Source organism: Odocoileus virginianus, chromosome 21, assembly GCF_023699985.2.
Source record: "Odocoileus virginianus isolate 20LAN1187 ecotype Illinois chromosome 21, Ovbor_1.2, whole genome shotgun sequence".
Classification (NCBI taxonomy): domain Eukaryota; kingdom Metazoa; phylum Chordata; class Mammalia; order Artiodactyla; family Cervidae; genus Odocoileus; species Odocoileus virginianus.
This window is the reverse complement of record NC_069694.1, coordinates 33,580,437-33,595,428: the sequence shown is the minus strand read 5'-3', so window position 1 is coordinate 33,595,428 and position 14,992 is coordinate 33,580,437. Positions and strand designations below refer to the sequence as shown.

Sequence of the window (14,992 nt, the reverse complement as noted above, 5' to 3'; positions counted from 1 at the left end):
TATAATCTTAATTTGTCAAAAGGTATTAACAACATTAGTGGCTAAGAGGTAAAGAAACCAGCTGCTGATGCAGGAGACATGGTTTGATGCCTGGGTCAGGAAGATCGCCTGGAGAAGGAAATGGCAACCCACGCCAGTATTCTTGCCTGGGAAATAACTTGGACAGAGGAGCCTGGTGAGCTACCACCCATGCGGTCACAAAAGCACTGGACATGTCTTAGCAACTGAGCAACAATGATGACAGCAACAGCATATGCATATATTTGTTTAATCTACTGATCTTGAGAGTTTAAGAATTATCACATATGCGTCAATGAAATTTTGCTTGTAAAGGACCCTCACTGTGAAAAGGTTAGGATCCACTGTCTTAATGGATTTCAGGTAGACAGGCTGGTGGAGAGATATTTGCGGCAAAGGGGTTTTCTTGCTGCAGCTGCCTGTATGCTAGAAGAAAGAGCGAAGCATATCTTGAGAAAAAGCAACCTAAACCACCATTCTATATGCCACATAATAAATTTTACTTGTAAGAATAAAGCTTAGTGTAAGAAGCGATTTCTCTCCCAAATCCAAGATGCCACCTTATTTCTAAGTTATTGGACCAAAATAATAACAAAAACAACAGATTCCAGATATCACATACCTCTAAATCACTGGTACTTTAAAGTTAGTGAAACTAGATAACACCTATTTGCTGTAAAAGGGAAAAAATGATAAAGTACTAGCTAGAAGAAATATTTAACTGCTATAGGTATTAGAGTTGGGGTTTTCCAGGTGGCACAATGGTAAAGCATCCACCTGCCAATGCAGGAGACGCAGGTTCAATCTCTGGGTCAGGAAGATCCCTTGGAGAAGGAAATGGCAACCCACTCCAGTATTCTTGCCTAAAAAATTCCATAGACAGAGGAGTCTATAGTCTATAGGACTATGTGGACTATAGTCTATATGGACTATAGGCTATAGTCCATAGGGTTGCTCAGAGTCAAACATGCGTGAGCGACAGCACACACTCCACACACAGGTTATGGGTTAGGCGCAAGTGAAGCTGGTTATGGCAAGCGAGGTGGCTACCGCCCTCTAGTGGTTAGTGGTTCTCGCTCTCTCTCACCTCTAGTACCCTAGACACTTCACTGAGAAGTTTCCAGTTTCCTCTTAATCAAAGCACTGCAAAAAAAATGGAAAGATAGAAAAAAGAAGTTTGCAATCTACTGCCATTCTCATCTTCAAATCCTAAGAGATTTTATCTCCCCAGGTTAAAGGCACACATATATATTCATACACATATAGTTGGGTTTTGCTGTTGCTCTCATAAATTTTTGCATCTAACAAAAAAAATTTCTTGAATATCTACCACAAAACCATTTACACACAAAAAAATTATTCATAAAAAAGTATGAGATAATCCTTACCCTGAAGAAATTTTTAATATAGGAGAGGATATGACAAACATATAGAAAGAAACCTGAGTGCCATAAAGAAATTTGAGCACTGCAGAATAGATGTCTTTGAACTGTGGTGTTGCAGAAGACTCTTGAGAGTCCCTTGGACTGCAAGGAGATCCAACCAGTCAATCCTAAAGGAAATCAGTCCTGAATATTCATTGGAAGGACTGATGCTGAAGCTGAAACTCTAATACTTTGGCCACCTGATGCGAAGAACTGACTCATTGGAAAAGACCCTGATGCTGGGAAAGATTTAAGGCAGGAGGAAAAGGGGACGACAGAGGATAAGATGGTTGGATGGCATCATTGACTCAATGGATGTGAGTTTGAGCAAGCACCAGGAGTTGGTGATGGACAGGGAAGCCTGACTTGCTGCAGTCCATGGGGTTGCAAAGAGTCAGACACTACTGAGTGACTGAACTGATATTGATGTACAAACATGAATTTTTTTTTTTACAATAAAGCCAGAGTAATAATGTTTTATTTACTAGAAAAGCAACTCTTTGATCTTCCATACTTGACTCACTGGTCACTGAGATGATTTTCAGCATTTAGCAAAATTTTTTAAAAGAAAGTTATAATGGACAGGATGCCAGTGTTACAAAAATCAACACAGGTTTTATGTGTGATTGGGGAGAATGAGAACACAGTCCTAACTGTGTCTCTATTTAAACATGTTCTTACACTGTCATATCAAATTGTTGCTTTGCTTGTAAGAAGACAAAAGGCTGGTGAGCTGTTGTCATTTTCACTCCTTTTCCAGGTCAACAAAAGGGCATTATAGGACTAATTTTCCCTCTAATGCCATACTTAGTAGTGAGCACATTGTCTTGTGCATGAGTATCCAGAAAACGTTCAACCTCTTAGTACATTTATACCTTATGATTTCAGATTCCTTGCTCTCTAGGGATAAAGTTGTTTGTTAAGAACAGAAACGGAGGTCTTATTGTTGTTGCTGTTCAGTCACTAAGTCATGTCCAACTGTTTGCGACCCCGTGGACTGCAGCAGGCCAGGATCTTCTGTCTTCCTCTATCTCCTGGGGCGGGCTCAAATTCATGTCCATTGAGTCGGTGATGCTGTCTAACCATCTCATCCTCTGCCGTCCTTCTCCTTCCGCCTTCAATCTTTTCCAGCATCAGGGTCTTTTCCAGTGAGTCAGTTCTTCACTTCAGGTGGCCAAAGTATTGGAGCTTCAACTTCAGCATTAGTCCTTCCGATGAATATTCAGGACTGATTTCCTTTAGGATTGACTGGTTTGATCTCTTTGCTGTCCAAGGGACTCTCAAGAGTCCTGATCAGCACCACAATTCTAAAGCATCAATTCTTCAGCCTTCTTTAAGATCCAACTCTCACATTCCATACATGACTACTGGAAAACCATAGCTTTGACTATACAGACTTTTGTCAGCAAGTGATGTGACTGCTTTTTAATACATTGCCTAGGTTTGTCATAGCTTTTCTTCCAAGGGGCAAGCATCTTTTAACTTCACGACTGCAGTGATTTTGGAGCCCAGGAAAATAAAATCTGTCACTGCTTCTACATTTGCCATGAAGTGATGGGACTGGATGCCATGATCTTAGTTTTTTGAATGTTGCATTTTAAGCCAGTTTTTTACTCTCCTCTTTCACCATCATCAAGAGGCTCTTTAGTTCCTCTTCACTTAATGTTTCTGTAACCAAGTTCAGTAAATTCCTATCACGTAAGTAAAAGGATATAATTTATACTCAGCATTGCATTTGATTGTGGACCCCCATGTTACAGCACTATGTAAAGGCAGTCAGATAATACTGATGAAAGGTACTCTTATAGCTTAAAATTATTCCTAAGGATTTTTTGAAGTTTGCCAATGTGTAGAATGAGTCTGTTTTAAATTTTAATAGGTATTAAAAATTTTTTTTTAATTAAGACTATTTTCTAACATACCTGTAAACATATTGATTTAGAAGATAACATGACTTTGAATGCCCTCATACAAAATTTCTGAAGAACTTAGTTGATTTTATAGGATAAGTATGAACAGATCATATGATATCACAGGAAAAATAACCTATGAAGACATTAATTGCATTAATATAAAGTTTGATATTCATATCAATATTGTTCTCTGTCCTGAGCAGTTATTTATGAGATATTGTGCTCTTTTCTGGATATCAAAGTTTAATGATTTCAACTTAACCACAGAGTTGTCAGAAGCAGGAAATTTTGGAAGCTGTCCTGAGAACAGCTGGATAAAGTGGGGCAAAATATTAAAGATGATATTTTAGCTCATTTTAAATGTATGTAAGACTACAGAAGAAAGGGGAATGGGAAAGGAAAGAGATGTTGAGTCTAAACCTATAGCTTAAAAATCCCACTGTTTTCTATATAAAATGTCTCAAATTCCTCCTTTTGTTTCTTCTCATTTAATACGTCTCCTAGATTTGTCCCAGTCTCTTTATTCTCAATGTTATTACTTTAATTTGGATTGTTTTTTATCATTTACTTTCTTTTGGGCTTTGCTAGGTCTTTGTTGCTGCACGGGCTTTTCTGAAGTTGCGGCGCGTAGGCTTCTCATTGTGGGGGCTTGTCTCATTGTGGCGCCCAGGCTCTAGGGCACGCGGGCTTCAGGAGCTGCGGCACATGGGCTCCGCAGTTGCAGCTTGCCGGTTCTAAGGCACAGGCTCAATAGCTGTGCTGCAGGGGCTTAGTTGCTCTGCAGTGTGTGGGATCTTCCTGGGTCAGGAATCCAATCTGTGTCTCCTGCCTTGGCAGGTGGAGTCTTTACCACTGAGCCACCAGGCAAGCCCATAATTTGGATTATTATAATAAAAGTGTATCTCGTTTTTATAGCACACCCCAATCTCACCCATCTCAATGTTGTTACTAAGCGTTTCTTCTTAAAATATTATTGATGTTATGAAACTACAACAATTCTAAATTATGGCTTTCAACACCCCCATTCATAGTATAGGCTGAATTCACCTAGGTCTTATTTTCTATTATTTCTGATGGGCTGTCTACTCAAGTTTTTTCCTTCACTATCTGACAAATATGTTCTTTGTAAGCTCCACAACTTTGTTATATTTCTCATTTACCCACTCCAAACCCTCTGTCCATAAATTTCTCCCTATGCATCCAATTCTTACCCATTCTTTGAGACATTACAAGTCATCTATCCTTGACATCTTCTTAAACTATTCTAACCATAATAATTTTATACCATAATTCCTATGGTGTATTTTGACTGACATTTAGTACATTTAATTAAGGCAATTACAAAATAATACTTATTCCATAATATTGTTCATCAATTTCACTCTAATCAGATTTTATACTTTTGGGATAGATTTTGCAGGGATGACCCTGATTTATCCATGCTTCCTTGTATCCGTAGCCTTGGAGAGACTGTCATATAATGACCCTGGACTTAGTCATTTGACATAATTTGGCCAAAGAGGCAGTAAGCAAGTGCAATGAAAGAAAAGATTTGAAAAATGTTGTGCACTGGGGCTTGCCTTCTCTTGCTGCTCTTTGGAATCCCAAGACCAACTGTGTGAGAGAGCTTAAGCTATCCTGGTGGAGACATGTGGCCTCAGTCATCCTTGCTTCCTGTTTCAGGGTCAATACCAACCGAAAGCCAGTATCAACTGCCAGACAACTGCCCTAGAGCCACCAGCCCCTACCCAACCCAGCCAACCTGCTGCAGCTGCGTGATTGAACTCAAGCGAGACCAACAGATGAACTGGCCAACAGGCCTTGCCAACTCACACAACTGCTAGTTTAAAAAAAAAAAAAGATTGTTGTCCTCAATCATTACTTTTAAGGGTAGCTTGTCTTGAAGCAAAAGCTGCTAGATACAATAGTTCTTTATCAGTCAATTTTTAATTGAGTATTAGATCTGCTTTAGCATCTATACTGTGAATTATTTGAGAGCAAGAGCCATGAAGTCTTTTCTGAAATCTTCAGTATTTTAGCTAATTGATATTGCATAGAAAATTTGATTAAAAATTTCCCTTAATAATTTTAATATTGTTTTGTTGGTACCATAAGGATGAAATTACCAATCCTTACACACATCATCATCTGCATTTTCTAATTTTAGGTAGGATAAAATTGTTTTAAAATACAAAATTCATGATAAGTGTAACCTTGGATTGGAGCTTAGATTTTTACAAAATTTCTATAAAGAATGTTACTGAGACAATTGGCAAAATCTGAATATGCATTACATATTTGATAATAGCAATTTATCAATGCAAAATGTCCTCAGTTTTATAATTACATTATGGTTATATAAGAGAATGATTCAGTAAAAATACTGGTACTAAATTTACCAGTACTAGACAAGTGTTTTATGTAGAGAGGGGCAAGAAGGGGATGAGACAGAGAGAGAAAACAGAGTGTGGCAGATTGCCAAGAATCTGGTGAGTCTTAGGTGAAGGGTAAAACGGGATTCATTATATACTCTTATACCTTTTTATATGCTTGGAATTTTTATTCAAAATAAAAAGTAAGAAAAAAACAGGTAAGAGCTACTGCTCACCAAGTAAACATTTTTACTTATAAAAGACGCAGGTCACTATTGTTTAAAATGGAAAGTCTGTTGGACACTGAGAATAAGCTGACAGTCACTCTATCAACTCTGCAGTCATCATTCATTATCCTAAGGAATTTGTTCTTTAGTACGTGATGAAGGATTGGAGAAGGAACAGCAGGCCATGTTCAATGAATGCTGTAGATTGAGTGGCCAGAAATAAACTTGGGGATTTTAAGGCTTACCAGATCTTGTAACAAATGCGAAATTTACCAGTAGATTCTAAAAACAAATGCTTTCCAATATTATTCCTAGAAGTAGTGCAGAGATATTCCTACCATTCCACTCTAAGAGTATGTCTCACTGAAGTGAAGAGCTGTTTACAATTAATAAATGATAAAAGAGGAGAGATTACACTATAGTTTTTTTTTTCCCCCTTTGGGTAGGTGATTCAGAACTGAAGCTCAAACCATTTACTGATTTCCTAAATGTTCAGAGTCTTTTTCTCTGCAGACTAAACTATGGAATCCCTAGGAATTTAACACAATGACCCCAGTTAAAAGTTATCTGAAATTCTTTGACTTCTTTACTCTTGTGTATATGTACAAATAAGAAAAACCTTCATTTTCGGGAAAACTTCTGGAATGCTGCAGACTAATTTGATATATTTATTATTTAAGGGGAATTTTTTTATAAGAGGAACTTTAATTTTTAATTACAAACTGTTAAAGATACTGTTTTATTGAAATACAAATGAAAACAAGCAAAACAATCTGAAATTAAACTCCAAATGCTTAGTTCCAAATGCTGTAGGAGGGTGACATTAGGCATTTAGGCAATAATTTAAACATTTTTTTCAAATTATTGATCTTAGTAAGAAGTATAGCTTAAAAGTTGAACTCATTTTATGCTTCTTCTAGATTGAACTTAGTTAAAAATAGTGGCCTTTTCCCTAGATATTCTTAAATAGAAACATTGAATTAAAACACAGGAATGTTAAGCTTTGCTGCAATTGACAATTTTGGGAATAAGAAATAAACACATAGGCTGTTAACCAAAGTATTGGTTAAGGAAGGATCAAAGAGAGAAAACTCTGGTTGAAATAGATTTTTTTCCGAAAGTGTGCTATGACTTTTCACTACTGATGGAAAATAAGTCCACAGCCAAGATAAAATCTCCCTGCTCATTCTCTATCTACACAGTATGCTTAAGTGCAAAGGCAAATGGCCCTAAAAGTACTGGAATCATTACTTAGTATCTGTTAACAAAATTATGATCAAGACCTACAGACCTGAGAATTTCTTTCACATAGGCAAATCCAATGCATGTAACTCTAGTAAGAATAAATCAGAGTTAGTATACGAAGAGTAAAGCTCTCTTAAGAAAGAAAATAGTTTCCCATTTTTATTTGAAAAATATTTATCCTATAACTTGAACTGCAGTAGAGGAGAAAAACAATTTCTCTTGAAATGCTCAAAAACCCAGCTTCTTATATGGCTTTGTGATTTGTTCCCTTGTATAAATGAGATAACTGGGTCATAATGCTCATTATTTTAAGATACGTTTTACCTTTTCTGACTGTGCCCAGATACCACATACTTCACTATCCCTGGTTTAGCTCCATTCCTTAGCACTCCATCCTGTCACTGGCTGGAAGTGATGAAGTATATCCTAGTTTCTTCCTATTTATAGAACAGAGACAATGACCAGAAATGACAAATGGGGCTTATGTTAGTTAGGGTTTAAGTGAAAGTCTTAAGTTCTAGGCTTGTATACAAACGTAATGAATGAGGAGTGGGCTCTTAACTAACTTCTCTTCTCCTTGCTTATCACTTTCAACTAACCAGTCATATATATATTCAGAAACTAGCAAAGGCAAATTATCTTCTCTTACTTATTAAAAGAAACTTCTAAATAATTGCAAACCTCTAAATAAATGAAAATTGGGGCTTCCCTGGTGGCTCAGTGGTACAGAATTCGCCTGCCAATGCAGGAGACATGGATTGATCCCTGAGTCAGGAAGACCCCCTGGAGGGGGAAATAGCAACCCACCCCAGTACTCTTCCTGGGAAATCTCATGGACAGAGGAGGCTGGCAGGTTACAGTCCATGAGGTTGCAAAAGAGTCAGACAGGACTTAGCAACTAAACAACAACAACAAAAATGAAAATTAGCACATCCTTGTATCTGTTATTCAGAGAATTTTTTTCCTCCTTGCAGCCTGAATCATTAATTGTTCAGTTTTAATATTTTATATTTACTTAAGAAGAAAGAGGTTATCTATTATCCTCTTTAAATCTGTTTACATTCTTCAGGGCTTAGAATACCATCCTTTAAAGAATATGGGTTCTATTCATCTCAATTATAAATCTTTAAAAGGTCAAGTTTGTGTCTGGATTATGTTTTTCATCCATTTATATAACAAATATTTCTTGAATATATCATAGACAGGCATGTACTGGCAAGTAAAGAATACATATTGCTCACTCCTATGGGTTTGATATCTTAGGCAGGATAAAACCAATTATATTCTAGTAATGCATAATTTCCATTTTTCAAAATGTAAATATGTGAAAGATAATAAATAACTTTCCCTATAGAGAAGCAAGACATAAAATTTCTTATCACTTTAGCATAATATAATGAAGCAAATGTGCAGCCTTTCTAGTTTCTTATGCATGCTTATCTAATTCTATACAAAGTACTCACTAAGTAGAGTCTGTATCATCTTCTTGCTATTTTAATAAATCTTTTCAAAATTTTTTCTGCCACTTCTTTTTGATTAGAATTTCTACAAAAGCTTTAAATTTTGAGGGACAAACCAAGCCATTACCTTTGATAGGGATAATTAGAAAAATGTTAGTTCAATTTACATGTAAAGTTTTATTTAATTCTATTTTATAGAAATGCAACACTTGTTTTGAAAGGAAAAGGCATACTCATGATTTTATCTAGTGAGAAAACTCCCAAAAGAGAAATATAATTCAATGTCTTGAAAAAATAAATCTTCTTAAAGGCATATTTGAAACAACTATATCTTCTTTGGTTCCAACAGAATGACAGATTAGATGCAGAATATCCTTATGAGGGCTTCCCTTGGTGGCTCAGCGGTAAAGAATCTGCCTGCAATGCAGAAGACCTGGGTTCGATCCCTGGGTCAGGAAGAATCCTTTGGAGGAGGGCATGGTGACCCACTCCAGTATTCTTGCCTAGAGAATCCCATGGACAGAGGAGCCTGCTTGGCTGCAGTCCATAGGGTTGCACAGAGTCGGATATGACTGAAGTGACTAAGCAGCAGCAGCAACATTGCTTATAAAGGCCCTGATGCAATCAGAATAATTGTGTCCATTGCCAGCATTACACTAGAAGACTGGAAAGGGTCACCAAAGCTGGAGGACGAATAACAAGATGTAGACCAGAGACAGCTAAGTCAGCACATCTCCTGATCAAGTGTGTCTTTTAGGAACAAGAAAAAGCAAAGTTGCTCAGTCGTGTCTGATTCTTTACAACTCCATGGACTGTAGCCCACCAGGATCTTCCATCCATGGAATTTTGCAGGCAAGAGTACTGGAGTGGGTGTTCGTTAAAGGGAAAAGTTAGTGCCTGGACTATGAGAAAATGTTATTTCTGTGTCTTCTATCCAAAATGTTACATGTAATATTGGGTATACCAGGTAAGGGTCAGCAGATGCTAGCTCCATCTTTATGGTCATAGAAAACAGCTGCTTGAATATTTTTATAACAGATTTTGTTTCAAATGACAGAGAAATACAAATTAAACTTTATATCTATTTTTACATTCAGTAGAAGTGTATTTACTTCTTAAAATGTGAATGTTGTTGATTAGAACTCTGTTACTTCTATATATGTTTGTGTTTATGTATATATATGATGGATCATTGAGATTATTTAAACAATAAAAATAATACTAGGTTTATGAAAATAGAGTGTAATATGCCCAAAGTTAGACTTGTATGCTTCATGTTTTTCCAGTAATATGATATAACTAAACCTCAATCCTGAATATTCATTGGGTGGACTGATGCCAAAGCTGAAGCTCCAATATTTTGGCCACCCAATGCGAAGAGCCTACTCATTGGAAAAGACCCTGATTCTGCGAAAGATTGAGGGCAGGAGAAGGGGGTGACAAAGGATAAGATGATTGGATGGCATCACTGACTCAATGAATATAAGTTTGAGCAAACTCCAGGAGATACTGAAGGACAGGGAAGCCTGGTATGCTGCAGTTCATGGGGTCACAAAGAGTCAGACATGACTTAGCAACTGAATAACAATAGAAAACATCAATGGTTTTCTGTTTTATAGTTTCTTCTCTCCAAGTGTAGCTTAAATCCAAAAGGGAAATTGTAGGTTTTAAATAGTAAGGCCAAACTTTTTACTGTTTTTAATACCAAAAATCTTTGTTCGAAGCATGAACCTAAATAACATTTTGGAAAAGAGAATAAATTTATTATCCATTGTTATTAAAAATAAAATCACTGTTTTCCAGACTAAATCTTAGCTAACATACAGATAATAATTGGATATTCAGACATCAGAAAGGAATTTTTAACCTTAAGTTTAAGAATGAAAGATTTTCATATCTAAACCTTTATAATGAAATATAACTGGAACCCATAACACTGAAGAAATGCCAAGGGATGCTAACTATAAGGATCACAACATGATCCAAAAGCTGTAAGTTCAGGAGTCTGATATTGATTTATACTTATGTTGTTACTAACCAGAAACTACAGGAGTGAATAGCTAATGTAATGCATTGAACAAAGGCATCTGTTGGTTTTATGAAGATTAAGCTTTGGACCCCATGCAGCCACATGGTTGTAATATGTTTCTTTGACTATGTCTCTATAAAGCTTTTGTTTGTAGGGATGCAGGCAAACTGCAAACTACAAATCCCTGGAGTTTCAACTAGTAACTATTCCATAAATATTAGTTGAATGAATGTAAGTCCTAAGTAGCTAGATAGATATTATAAATGGATAGAGATAGCTGAAACAATTTCTAGTATTTTAAATGTTTATATTTTCTTGATTTCTTCATTCTATTTTGTAACTAATTACAATGAATTTGTTTCATCTTTTTTCTACTAGTGAAGTAAACTTTAATGTCCTAAAGACAAGTGCTTTAGAAAATGCATTATTAGCACTGCTTTTCCTTATGCCTTTTATTTAGGCTTCATACCAGAGCTTGCAAATTATTTTTTGTGTTTTGATTTTAACAACAATTCTATTGACAAAAGTAAGCAGTATATTATAAGTTCTATTTTATAGATAAGGAGAAAGATTCAGAAATACTACGGTAAACTTTCATTAGAACCAAAATCTTCTGATTCTCAAATAAGTTTTTTTTTTTCTAATAACAATCTAAGGCAGCATTTCTATAAATCAATTGTAATATTTCTATATATGCCTCTAAGATTTTCTGGTTAGCCATAAGTGAGCACAATTCAGGTGAAAATTAGTAGATTTTCATACACAATAATTTTCTGTGTAATTAGAAAACAGCAAAGATATTTATGCAGGTATTTTCTTAAACCAGGAATAAAATGTCTTCAACCACTTCCATTTCTTTAAAAATTAAAATTCAATTATTTACTATCTTGAGCTCCTCCTTCCTATGAGCTAGACAGCATGTTACAATGTAGACACAGGCACACACAATACATAACACGCACAGGAATGTACCATACAATTTCCCTGCTCTCTTACTTCAGAAGCTGGTCTTTTACTACATCAGGAAGAGGCAAATTAGTGTGTGCTGAACTGAGCATCAAAGGAACCTGATTAAGAAAATGGTACTGGGAAAAGAGATCTAATATTGTAAGCAAGCCTGTTCTGGGGCGTTAAAATTTCTGTTTAGGCTAACAGTCTGCAAGATGAGCCAGAAAGCAGAGATAATATTACAGTAGGTAATATTCATGTGATCCCTACGGGCATTCACTAGTGGGGACTAAACACGAGTATATTTGTAATGCAATTTCAGAAGGATATTTCCTAGTTTTAGATAATAATGAGTTTTTTGAAAAGTTTAAATCCCCTATGAGAGATTGTTTAACTTACTGTGTTGTGGGCTTCTCACTCACTCAATTTACCCCCCTCAATCCTTTTATATATATATTTCTTTCCTTCTCAGAGTTAAAAAAAAACTATTTATAAAAAAGCTAAAAATCATTTCCTCACAACTGAAGAAAGCTAATCTAAAGGCTTGAATTCCATAAACAAGGTATTTTTCTTTATATTGTGGGAGCAACTTAATTTCTAGTAATCAATTCTTAGGTAATGGTAATATCATATACAAAGTTTTCCTGTCATGACATTGATTGACAGGATACTGTTTAAAATTCTAACTACATGAATATTCTGCTTAAGAAGATCTTGTGAGAGACATTTTTAATCCCCAGTGCTAGGAAAAGTTGTACTTGACCTAATCAACCAGAATATTCAAATTTCATGGACACTGAATTTTGATTTCATACTTCTAGAAAACCAATGAATTTTGTAGATGAACTCCAGCATTTGAGTAAGAACTTAAGATTTCCAGTAATTAAAAAAAAAAAAAAGATTTCCAGTAATTAGCTTTATCTCACTATCCTACTTTTTCTTGCCTTGAGTTTTTTCATTTTATATTCTTTTTATGAATTATTTTTGCAAAATGTTAATTAGTTTTGCAAAGTGAAAGAGGAGAGTGAAAAAGCTGGCTTTCAAAATTACAAAAACTAAGATCATGGCATCTAGTCCCCTCATTTCAATGCAAATAGAAGGGGAAAAGGTAGAAGCAGTGACAAGAGTTTCTTTTCTTGGGCTCCAATATCAGTGCAGATGGTGACTGCAGTCATGAAATTAGAAAACGCTTGCTTCTTGGAAGGAAAGCTATGACAAACCTAGATAGCATACTGAAAAGCAAAGATATCATTTTGCCAACAGAGGTCTGTACAGTCAAAGATGTAGTTTTTCCAGTGGTCATGTACGGATGGGAGAATTGGACTGTGAAGAAAGCTGAGCGCTGAACAATTGATGCTTTTGAACTGTGGTGTTGGAGAAGACTCTTGAGAGTCCCTCGGACTGCAAGGAGATCCAACGAGTCCATCCTAAAGGAAATCAGTCCTGAATAGTCATTGGAAGGACTGAGGCTGAGGCTGAATCCAATACTTCGGCCACCCGATGTGAAGAGCTGACTCACTGGAAAAGACTCTGATGCTGGGAAAGATTGAAAGCTGGAGGAGAAGGGGGCAGAGGATGAAGTGGTTGGCTAGCATCACCAAATTAGTAGACATGACCTTGAGCAAACTCCAGAAGACAGTGTAGGACAAGGAAGCCTGGCATGCTGCTGTCCATGGAGTCACAAAGAGTTGGACACAACTTAGCAACTGAACAATTATTTTTAATGATACTATATTTGTGTATATGTACGGTAGTGGTGGTTCAGTTACTAAGTCATGTCTGATTCTTGTGACTCCATTGACTGTAGCCCAGGCTCTTCTGTCCATGGGATTTCCTAAACAAGAATAGTGGAGCAGGTTGCCATTTCCTTCTCTAGGGGATCTTCCCAACCCAGGGATCAAACCTGCATCTCCTTCATTGCAAGTGGTCTCTTTACAGAATGAGCCACCAAGGAAGCCATTATATTCCATTACATGGTGACTAATCTGTGGGATAATAATTATGTCCATTTTATAAATAAGGACACTGTAGTCCAGACTTACTGGACTACTACGTTTCATATGAAGTAACTAGTTTCTAGACAGCAATACATTCTTATTTCAGTAACAGTAAATGTTTAATAGAAACAGTCTCAATTTAGTTCTACAATCTGAGAAACTCCTTCAGGAAAGAGAACACTAAGCAGCTATTGATGGTAAGTTATTTGCCTTTCATTCCATTGTCTCCTCCTACCTCTGCAAGTATGCAGCCCTGAAACTGCTGTTCTGTCATTGGCACAGACCCTTTTTCTCCAGGCATTGTCTCCACCTGACTTACTGCAACTCCGTGTTCCCTAGCAGCCCAGTGGAGCAGTGGGTGTGGTTCTTCCAATCCTCATAAACTTTATTGAGGCAAGATTTGAATCCTTTCTTCTCCTTATTACATCTTCAAGATCGTTATCCACCCCCTGTCTCACAGTAACCCTACTCCTCTGAGGCATACACACTTAGCCTTTATGACCTGATCATTTTGTCACTGTTATCTGTCTCTTGACCATTCTCCATTGTTCATCAGATACTTTGGCATCAGACTCACATTCTTCTCTCAGTTCCAGTTCCTGCCATCATTGTAGGTGACTTTAATATTCAGTGTTCTTTCAATACTCGGGCCTTTCACTTCCTTACCCTCATCGCTATGGCCTTTTCTACTCCATCTCAACTACCTCTTCCCACTGTCACACTCTGAATCTTTTAATCAACAAAATCATTGATATTCCAAATCAATGACTTAGATATTGAGCAATCACAACCCCATCTCTCATATTTCTGACTTGCTTCTTCCATTACTTCCACCATGGCAATTCCTTGATCTCTTTGGACTCTTCAGTAAGAGACCAGTCCCTCTATCTGTATCTGTCCCTCTAGGTTTCATTTTCTTCCTATTCAGTTTACTTTCCATTGTTGATAATTTTAAGAACAGTTTTGTCAATGCCATAAACTGTCTTATCTCTCTTATCTCTTCTGCCTGGAAAGAAATCCTTCCAGTGTGATCGAACTCTTTACTTTTTCCATATATTTATCTGTAAAACAGAACAATTGGGGGCAGAAAAAAAAAATCACAAGACACGTTAGTACCGCCAGAAATTTACGATCACCAACTTCAACTGGGCTCTCAGCATGGCCCAGAAATCCTAGTGTGTTTCACTAGGCAACTTGCTTTCATGTTTGCTTAACTATTTCACATTTCTCAGTCACCTAAATGCCTGTTATCCCATCTTCCCTTTCACCTCCTAGTATGAAAACAGTCAACTCCTTGTTACTGCCCAGCTCTCGCCTCTCTCTCTCTGCATTTTTACTGATGCATCTGAGGAGAGTTTT

The 14,992-nt window shown here is 36.6% G+C and overlaps 1 long non-coding RNA gene across 4 annotated transcripts in view; it reads right to left on the bottom strand.

Annotated features, from left to right (window-relative positions):
- Positions 1 to 254: 254 nt before the first annotated feature.
- The window catches only part of LOC139030223 (uncharacterized), a 34,620-nt gene continuing 19,882 nt past the window's right edge, over positions 255 to 14,992 (bottom strand). For 2 of the 4 annotated variants that reach the window (XR_011482514.1, XR_011482517.1), the window contains 4 exons: positions 8,663 to 14,694; positions 7,524 to 7,636; positions 1,106 to 1,161; positions 255 to 444 (listed from right to left, as the gene is read on the bottom strand). This is a non-coding gene — a long non-coding RNA (uncharacterized lncRNA). The remainder of the gene's footprint in view (positions 445 to 1,105; positions 1,162 to 7,523; positions 7,637 to 8,662; positions 14,695 to 14,992) is intronic. The other 2 variants (XR_011482515.1, XR_011482516.1) reach the window with 2 other exon arrangements.